This window comes from Petaurus breviceps, unplaced genomic scaffold (genome assembly GCF_028583685.1).
Source record: "Petaurus breviceps papuanus isolate PSGF00001 unplaced genomic scaffold, PetGlider_PUasm1.0 90510, whole genome shotgun sequence".
Classification (NCBI taxonomy): domain Eukaryota; kingdom Metazoa; phylum Chordata; class Mammalia; order Diprotodontia; family Petauridae; genus Petaurus; species Petaurus breviceps.
Window position 1 is genome coordinate 2449005 of NW_027187267.1, and position 10371 is coordinate 2459375.

Consider the following 10371-nt stretch of genomic DNA (forward strand, 5'->3'; position numbering starts at 1 on the left):
ATGTGGGTCCAGGACAAATGGATCCTTTAGTGGAGAGAGAAAGGATATAATACTCCAGTCTCTGCAGTAGTTATCATTACAATTGTTTATTTTCTAGGTTTTTTTTTCATTTGTATTCATTGTTTATTTCATTGATATGCTCTTTTTCTATTTTGTTAATATAAGTATTCAGAAAAAATAGACTTTCCTTCTGACTGCTGTAGCTTCAATTCCATAAATTTTGACATAATGTTGGGACACTCCACAAAAATAATTTGAAAGCCATATATCTAGTTGGAGTTTCCCTATTGGCTCATTCCAGCAGCGAGTCCCTCTTTTGTCCTTAAAGTCAATGGTGAAAATTAGAATCTTTGGTCTTAGATCCTAAAACTAACAATTACCTTAAAGAGGTCCATTCTTGGGGTCAGAGAGTTCTTATATTCCTTGAAATTGAATGACACTAGTTACCGCTAGATGGAACTCCAGAAAGGTTCAGGTTGTTAGCAAAGGTTAGGTCTAAATCTTTAGGAGTTATAGGAATATTCTTCATGGCATAATTTATTATGGAGTCAGGCTGATCATAAAGAAATACTTGTCTGGGAGAAAGAATAAAATCAAAGTAGAATTTTTCAATGGAACCACCTTTTTGTTTAGTACATATAATGTATATATACAAATATAGGTGTGCATGTATATATCTGTTAACATGCATGTGCTACTTTTCAACTAAGAAGACAAAGCACCTTTCTCAGACCATTTAACTCAAGGCATCCATTCAAATAGAGAAATCATACAGAGAGTTACACAAACATACAGACAGATTAAACCTTGCACCAAAAAAATTTAAAGCATTCTTTGCTTCAGGGAAGATTGCTCAGAAATTTTATGAGCCAAGAAGTAATTCAGCTAGCTTTGCCTGGGTTCAATTTTGCTGGCCCTGGTGCTTTCTCCAAAGCACCAGAAGGTTATAGGGGTGAAAGGAAGGGGGTGGGAATCATTAATTTTTCTCACCAGCTGTCTACTTGCATAGTTGATTGTCTTATTTGGGTCAACAATCTGAAGTATCACAACTTGGACTTTTATCTAAGCCTAATCAACTCTAAATTGGGCTGCCTCTTGTAGCAAACTGCTGTCAATTTCCTTAAACTCCATTTGCATCTAATAAGCCAAGCTGAGCTGGGCTGAAAATTCTTCTGCTGCCATTTAAAGTAAAATTCTCTATTTCCAATCCCATGTTTTTTGTCTTTCAAGTGTAATATCTACCAGCTCACCTCTCACAGTAGTCCTTCTGCTTCAAGGGTTGCTTGGTCATAGAGAACCCAAAACAAGAATTACCCCCAATCTGGAATATCTATGATTCACCAACATGTTTCTCACTCTTAGAAGAACACCTAAGTAGTGAGGCAAATGAACCTCTTCCCTGAGATCATCTTTTTTTTTTATCACCAAAACAGTTAGTGGAGGTCTAGATCTCAAGCAAGAAAAATACAACACCACACTCTTTAAACCAGTTCTATAAAGGTTTTTTTAATCACGTACAAGTATAAAACATTGTTGGTGCACACAAAAAGGATGCAAGAAATACATATGCACTCCCATTGGGATAAATGGAATGGGAGAGGAGAGAGAAAGAGAGAGAGAGAGGGAGGGGAAGAGAGAGAGAGAAGGAGGAGGAGGAGGAGGAGGAGTAGGAGAAGGAGGAGGAAGAGAAAAAGGGAGAGAGGAAAAGAGAGTGAAAGCAAGGAAAGAGACAAAGATGCAGACAGAAAGACAGACAGCAGAAGAAGCAAGGATAGCCATTGGATCTCTTCAGAACCTTGATAGCTGGTGTCCTGAGATTTGAGAATGAACATGACAGTCTTATCTCAGAGTCAAGGTTGTGTTTTCTGAAATGAGGAATTCAGGCTGACTTCATCAGATGATCATCTCTTTAAGAACTCTGAAAGGTTTTTCTTTCTTCAGCTTTCCCCCTCTCTCTTTGCCTGTGTATTTTAACGAATCTCATATGTGTATGTGTGTATGTATCATATTCTTGCTATCTATTTAAAATATTTCTTTGTCTTGCTTTTCTTTTTCTTTACATAAAGCCTATGATCTGTCATGAATGTCAGATACTGTATTTTCTGTACATAAGTTGTGTCAAAGAGAGAAATAGTGGAATTCAGTGATTAACTAAAACTATACAGCACCATATTCAGAACTTAAGAGATTCATCTCTATTCATATAGTCAAAATTTCATATTCGATTGGGGGTTTTAAAGCTATACTTGAGTAATCACGTGAACTTTGTAAAGGTCTAGTTTTCCTTTGCCTTAGGCTTAAGGAGCTCACCCTAGAAATTGAGAATGGAAGAAAACCACATTAGTGCTTGAGGAAAGAGTCTCCAGAGAGAGGAGTGGGGAGGAGAGGAGCATGACTAGAGGGAATGCAATACTTAAAGCTGAGCTCCATTGAAGAAGATAGACATAGTCTGGGAGGAATCAATTACCTCATTTTCCTGAAGGGAAGAGAGAAAGTCCTCTTCAGTCAAACTTTGCCCTCAACAAATGACACCTGTTGCTTAGATTTCTAGTATATGTCTAATCATGAGGTTGAGCCGATGATGGTGGAAGGAGATCCCTTATTATCTGCATTATACTTACAATATAAAGACACACAAAGTAATACAAAATAATATCAGAGAATAAAAAAGTTCAAATAATTGAGAGAATTAAGAAAAACTTTTTGTAGGAACTGGTGTCTGAACTAAGTTTTGAAGGAAACTAGGGGTTTTAAGGGGTACCAATGAGGAGAGAATTTATTGCCAATATTACACATAATTTAAACAAAGGTCCAGAGGTAGAAGATAGAACATTGTGTACAGGGAAATGCGAGCAGACCAGTTTGACTAGAATAGAGAGTGCATGAAAGACAATGTGGTACAGTGGAGATTGCAGGGAATTTGGAGTAAAAGGACCTGGGTTAACATACTAACTCTGGCAATTACTACCCATGTGTCATTGGACAAGTAGTTGAACTTCTGGGCCTGAGTTTCCTCATATGTAAAATGGAGTTGGCCTTGAAGATCTATTCCAATTCCTAATCTATGAACCAATGAGTAATATCAGATGAGTAAGAAATGGCCAGTTGAGACCATATTGTGGAAAGCTTTAAATGTTAAGCTGAGGAGATTACATTTTATTGCAAAGGCAAGACGACTCCACTAAATTTTGAGGGACATAGTCAGATCTGTGTTTAAAAAATATCAATTTGGTAGTGTGTAAAATATGACTTGGAGAGGGAAGAAACCAATTGCAAAAAGACTGATTAGGAGAATGATGAAATTGTTTAGGTGATGATGATGAGGGCCTAAACAAAGGAAGAGATTGGGAATGGAAAGAAGGTGAGAAATGGGAAAATTGTCTTGTAAATAGGGTTGAAAAGACTTGGCAACTGAATGCTTATGAGGTTGAGGAAAAGAGGAGTCCAGGATGAAAGGCAATTTCATTGGTAAAGATGGAGAAGTTCAAAGTTGGGATAGGTTTGGAGGCAAATATAATATGGTCTGTTTTGATCAAATATTGAAATGTCTAGCAGGCAGTGACGAAAAAAATTTATGTGAAAGATTAGGGCTGGATATATGGATTTAGGCATAATTCAAAAAGAGGTAATATTTAAACCCATGGTAGCTGAAAAATAATGTGTGCAGTGTTGTTACTATTGGATTATCTTCTACTGTGTCTTCCTTGTGGTGAGGATAGAGTGTTCCTTAAGGTTTATGCTGCTTCAGTTTATTGCTAAACTCAATATACATGAGAGCAAGAGAAACTGAGAAATGATAGAACTGTGTTTCAAATTCAGATTATATTTATTCAACTTATTGTACTGACTGAACTGACTTCCTCCCCTTACCTCCCTAGGTAGGAGTGCCTGAAAATGGGGACAGACAAAAGGGGTCCCATTAAAATGTTAATTTTTGTGAGGAGTTCTCAAGCCATCATCATGACATTGCATGGACCAGTATCTACCCATTTGCACTTAAATAGTTCCATCAGTCCTATAACTATAACTTCATCTCCCCTCCTAATCCTAATCTCCATCTTCATTGGTCATGGTACTTGGCAGTTGTAATATAATGCCAAGGAAAGGCAACTTCCCAAGGTTCAAAATACCAGCATAGGTGCTCTCCATTTTATTCAGTGACCAACCAAGAACAGAGAAGATCAAAACATGACATCATTCAAAATACAGCATTTTAATCACTAAGTGTGATTAAATAATCTCCAAGTACTATCCCACCCCAGGACCTTCCAATCATTCAATCAATTACAAAGTCCCTGTTCTAAATACTACTCCACCCCTAGGCTGTACCTTCATTTAGTCCACCACAAAGCCCCTCTTCTCAAATGGAGATTAGTTTCCAAACATAAGTAAAGTACCTTCATTTGTTCAATCACAGAACACAAAAAGGTCAAAAGTTCCCCACCCCTGGATCACAATTGAATCTACCCCAGAGTTACATCAAGTTTAAGCACAGCACTTAATACCCAAATGGAGGTCTTTTCTTCATCTTGACACGAGGCAAGTTCTCAGCAATCTTAGTTCCTGGGGAGACAAGGCTTAGCAAGGTCACAAGATACATTGCCAGTCCCTTCATTAATTCATCCTCTGTCTGTAGAACAGTCCTAGAACCCCTGAAAACATTAGCAAAACCCTCTCCCAGGATTTCTGTAAACATACAACAAGAAAATCCTTCTTCAGGGCTTCTGAACCAACAGAAAGGTTCCCAGACTCCTGCAACAACAGCACTGTCCTTCACCAGTGGACAGTATTCACTCTGTCTGCAGGACAGTCTCCAGACCCCTGCAACAACATCACTGTCCTTCACCAGTGGACAGTACTCACTCTCTGTCTGCAGTACAGTCTCAGGATCTCTTAACCAAAAGCCAGGTTCCAGGACTTATTCAACAAAAGGACTGTCTTTCACCAGTGGAGAAATCTGGCAAAACAACATCAAAACAGACAGACAAAGTACCAGCAAAACAGCCATGTCTCCTCAGTCCTTGGCAGCTCGGGGGGCAGGTCTCAAAAGTCCAGGGCAATTCAAAGTGGCCCCCAGCAATCATTCTCAGTCTCTCTCTCTGCCTCCACGAGGTGCTGCTTCCAAAAAGTTCTTCTGCCTCTCTCTTGTCTCTCCAAATCTACATCACCAATTCCTCCCAGTTCAGGACTTTCTTTTCACATCAACAAGTCCATCCCACAGGTGGGATTAACAAACTCTGGGTTTTAACACAATCAATTTAAAAACCAAGCCAATACAGAGGAATCTTTAATTGCCATTACTATCACAGCAGTGGAGCCTCGGTCCTTAGTTAATGAGAGATCATTTGTGTCAGAGTTGCTAAGCATCTAGCAGACAGCAGAGCCAGAAAGTCTTCAGTGAGTCAGACATTGGCATTGAAAGGTGGTTACTTATGGAAGAAAGCAGTGTTAAGGATCATTGCCTCTAACTATAGAGAAGAGAGCCGATCTATACTCAGCAGAGAACAACACTGACAATGGAATGTTGGGCTTCTCAGAGAAAATCCTTGGAAAGAGAATGGAGATTGAGTCCCTGTAGTACTGAAGTTGTCATTTGTCTTAGCCAGATATGTTCTCTACATATGTGTCTCCTTACTATCTAAATCAGTTTTTTGCCACTCTCCCTACAGATGTGGCCTATATTTGTGGGAGAGTGCACCCTAGGTATATGGAGGAATATTATATGGCTATTTTTTTTCTTTTTTACAATTCTCTTCTTTTTAAATTATATGACCTTTATTAGACCATGACCATACATAAGAATGGTTACACACTGAATCTCATGATTACCCACAAATACTCCCCTTCCTTAATTAAAAGCAATTAACTCTATCAAACCATATCATTCCTGTTATTCTTACTTTCCTTATGCCTTAAACACTCCCCCAAACCTAATCTATTTCCCTCTGTATTTCTCAGGTTGTTATCTCTGCCCTGATTTCATTTCCCTCTCTACCTTATCCTCTATTCCCTAATCCCTTGATTCTTTGATTTATCTCCACTCATCCCATGCCAATCCTTAACCCTGGATTACTCCCATCATTCCCATTTTAGAACAAAGGGGGAAGAAATCATAAAACCATCCTGACTATGTTTTAACTTCATATTATGCAACTTCAATTGGACCCTCAATGGTGACAAGATGATGCTTTTATTCCTCCCCAACTGATTGATTCCCTTTCTCACTCCCTATAGAAGTTTTTTTTTTCTAAACCTTCTCTCTTTAACTCTCTCACACTTCCTCCTTTCCTCCCTCTCTCAAATGAAAATTGTCTTTTTGCTTTACAGAGTTAATTGAATCTATTCAATGTGAACTTATTTTTTCCTTCCCTTTATCTCAAACTTCCTTGACATCATCCCCACTCACTTCTTTTTCTAATTTATGACAATGAGTTGGCCCCTTCCTGGTAAGGACAACCTCTCTACATGTGTCATTGATCCCACAATCTCTCATATTTTCCAGTAGAGAACAACTTCAATTTTGTCCCCTACACTACCCCTCAACTTCAATCTCTATCTGTCTACTGGTTGCAGTAATATTAAATGGCTTTGTTTTGAGGTAATCATGTCTACTGAGCTCACCAGTGGGGACTCATGAACTCATAATATTAGGATTATAGATACATATGCTACACACCTGGAACCTATAAGAGTAGTTATCCCCTCAAAGCTACAAACCTAAAAGTTGAAGCAAGTAGTCCTCAGAGAGAGGGTGCAGGATGTTAAACAATACTGTATATAGATCTAATACTGACAGAAGGACTATTGGGCCCAAAGGGGTAGGGGCTAGTGAAAATTATTTCATTCATAACTAGTACATGGAATTTGTGCATGCACAAGAAATCCAGGAGACTTGAAAGATGAACAGCTCTTTTGTGAGAGAACCCAACATGTATAGCATTAAAATAGTTGCCTTGAGTAAAACAAAGCTGACAGAGGAAGGCCAGCTGACCAAAGTTGGATCTAAATGCACAGATGGTGGGTGAATGAAGCAACTGATCAGAGGGGGATTACAGGGATGTCTTCACTGGTGCTGAGGCAGGATTCTCTTATTTTGCCCATGCTCAGATCTGGGTCACAGTACTAGGTGGTATTCCTGAGGCAAGGAAGAGTGCTGGCATGGTGGAGCTTGTAGCAGTGGTCAAGAGGGAATCCTCCTCACACTTTCAATGCATAAAAGAGTGCTTGTGGTCACTCACAGACCAGAGCACAGGCCATAAGAAGAGGAAACACCTCTCCTTTGATCATACTGCCTTGGAAGAACTGAAAATTTACAGGTCCTTAGAAGAATCTCTGAAAACAACTGCACAAAACCCCTGAAGCTTAGGAAACTACACCTTCCACACTGGAAGCAGAGCCCTACCTTAACAAGGAGTTAAAAAGCCAAAGAATTGACTGGGAAAATGAACAAACATTCGAAAAAACCTCAGACTATAGAATCTTATTTTAGTGACAAAGAAGGTAAAAATATACAAGAAGAAGAAAAAAAAGTCAAAACTCCTACATCTAAAGTCTTCTTTAAAAAAAATGAATTGGGCTCAGGCCATGGAAGAGCTTGAAAAGGATTTTGAAAGTCAAGTAAAATAAGCAGAGAAAATATTGGGAAGAGAAATGAGAGTGATGCAAGAAAATCATGAAAAATGAATCAACAACTTACTATCAGAGACCCAAAAAAATACTGAAGAAAATAACACCTTAAAAAATGAACTACTCAAAGTGGAAAAAGTGGTCCAAACAGCCAATGAAGAGAAGAATGCCTTAAAAAGCAAAATTGGCCAATTGGAAAAAGAGGTCCAAAAGCTCACTGAAGAAAATAATTCCTTAAAAATTAGAATGGGGCAAATGGAAGCTAATGAATCTATGAGAAAACAAGAAATTATAAAACAGAACCAAAAGAATAAAAAATAGAAGACAACATGAAGTATCTCACTGGAAAAAAAACACTCACATGGAAAACAGATCCAGGAGAGATAATTTTAAGATTATTAGATTACCTTAAAGCCATGATAAAAAAAAAAGAACCTAGACATCATCTTTCAAGAAATTATCGAGGAAAATTGCCCTGATGTTTTGGAACCAGAGGGTAAAATAGAAATTGAAAGAATCCACCAACAATCTCCTAAAAGAGATCCTAAAAGGAAAACTCCTGGGAATACTACAGCCAAATCCCAAAGTTCCCAGATCAAGGAGAAAATATTTCAAGCAGCCAGAAAGAAACATTTCAAATACAGGGGAAACACAATAAGGATAACACAAGCTTTAGCCGATTCTACATTAAGGGATTGGAAGGCTTGGGATATGATATTCCAGAGATCAAAGGAACTAGGATTAAAACCAAGAATCACCTACCCAGCAAAACTGAGTATAATCCTTCAGGGGGGAAATGAACATTCAATGAAATAGAGGAGTTTCTAGCATTCTTGATGAAAACACTAGAGCTTAATAGAAAATTTGACTTTCAAATTTTCAAGACTCGAGAAGAATGAGAAGGTAAACAGGAAAGAGAAATCATAAAGGACTTATTAAAGCAGAACTTTTTACATTCCCATATGGAAAGATGATATTTGCAACTTATGAGACTTTTGTCAGCATTAGGGTCATTGGAGGGAATAGGTAGATAGAGAGGGAGAGAGAGAGAGGGGGAGAAAGAGAGAAAGAGAGAGAGAGAGAGAGAGAGAGAGAGAGAGAGAGAGAGAGAGAAAGTAGATATAGATGTAGGCAGAGGAAACTAAGTGAGTTGAATATGAAGGGATGATATCTAAAAAAATAAAATTAAGGGGTAAAAGAGGAATGTCCTGGGAGAGGAAGAAAGGGAGAAGTAGAATGGGGTAAATTATCTCACATAAAAGAGGCAAGAAAAATCTTTTACAATGGAGGGGAAAAGAGAAAAAGTGAGAGGGAATAAGTGAACCTTACTCATCAGATTTGGCTTAAGAAGAGAATAACATACACACTCAATTGAGTATGGAAATCTATCTTACCCTATAGGAAAGTAAGGGCAAAGGAAGGGAGGGCAATATGATAGAAGGGAGGGCATATTGGGGGAGGGAGTAATCAGAAGCAAACAATTTTGAGGAGGGACAGGGTCAAAAGAGAGAAGAGAATAAAATGGGGGTGGGAGAGGATGGAGGGAAATAAAGTCAATCTTTCACAGCATGGCTATTATGGAAGTGTTTTCCATGACTACACATATGTAACCTATATCAAATTCCTTGACTTCTCAATGAAGATAGGTGGGGAGAGGGGAAGGAATAGAATTTGAGGTTCAAAGTTTTAAAAACAAATGTTAAAAATTGTTTTTACATGCAACTGAGAAATAAGATATACAGGCAATGGGTCTTCTGTCTTGCCCTACAGGAAAATAGAAGGAGAAAGGGATAAGAAAAGGTGGGCAGGGTGATAGAAGGGAAGGCAGATTGGCAGAAAGTATAATCAGAAAGCACACTGTCTTGGTGTGGGAGAAGGGAGAGATGGGAGAAAATTTGGAACTCAAAATCTTGTGGAAATGAATGTTGAAAACAGAAAATAAATAAATTTTTAAAAACTAATCTAGTCAATAAGCTTTTATACTTACCAAAAGGTGTGACTAACAGGCTCATGATAGTGCAATTGCCACTTTTAGGAAAGCACCACACCACCACCATAAGTGCATATGCTCTCACTATCACAAACCCTGAGAAGTTCAAATAAAAAAATTATGAAGACCTGGAGATCCTCATTATCAATATGCCAAAAGAGGACACATTCAAAACAGAAGGATATGCACAAGGTAAAGGTAAAAGGCTGGAGTAGAATATATTATGCTTCAGCTGAAGAAAAAAAATGTAGAAGTAGCAATCCTGATTTCAGACAAAGAAAAAGCAACCATAGTTCTAATTAAAAGAGATAAGGAAGAAAACTAGATCCTACTAAAAGGCACCATAGACAGTGAGTTAATATCATTACTAAACACATATGTGTAAAGTGGTATTGCATCCAAATTCTTGAAAGAAAGCTAAGGGAGTTACAAGAAGAAATAGACATAAAAGCTATTCTAGTGGGCACCACAACTTCCCCATCTTTGAACTAGGTAAGTCTAGCCACAAAATAAACAAGAAAAAAAGTTAAGGAGGTGAATAGAATTTTAGAAAAGTTAGATATAGTAGACCTCTGGAGAAAACTGAATGGGGATAGAAAGGAATATACCTTTTTCTCTGTGGTAAATGGCATCTACACAAAAATTGACCATGTACTAAGGCATAAAAACATCACAAGCCAATGAAAAAAAGCAGAAATGTTAAATGCATTCTTTTCAGATCATGATGCAATAAAAATTACATGTAACAAAGGGCC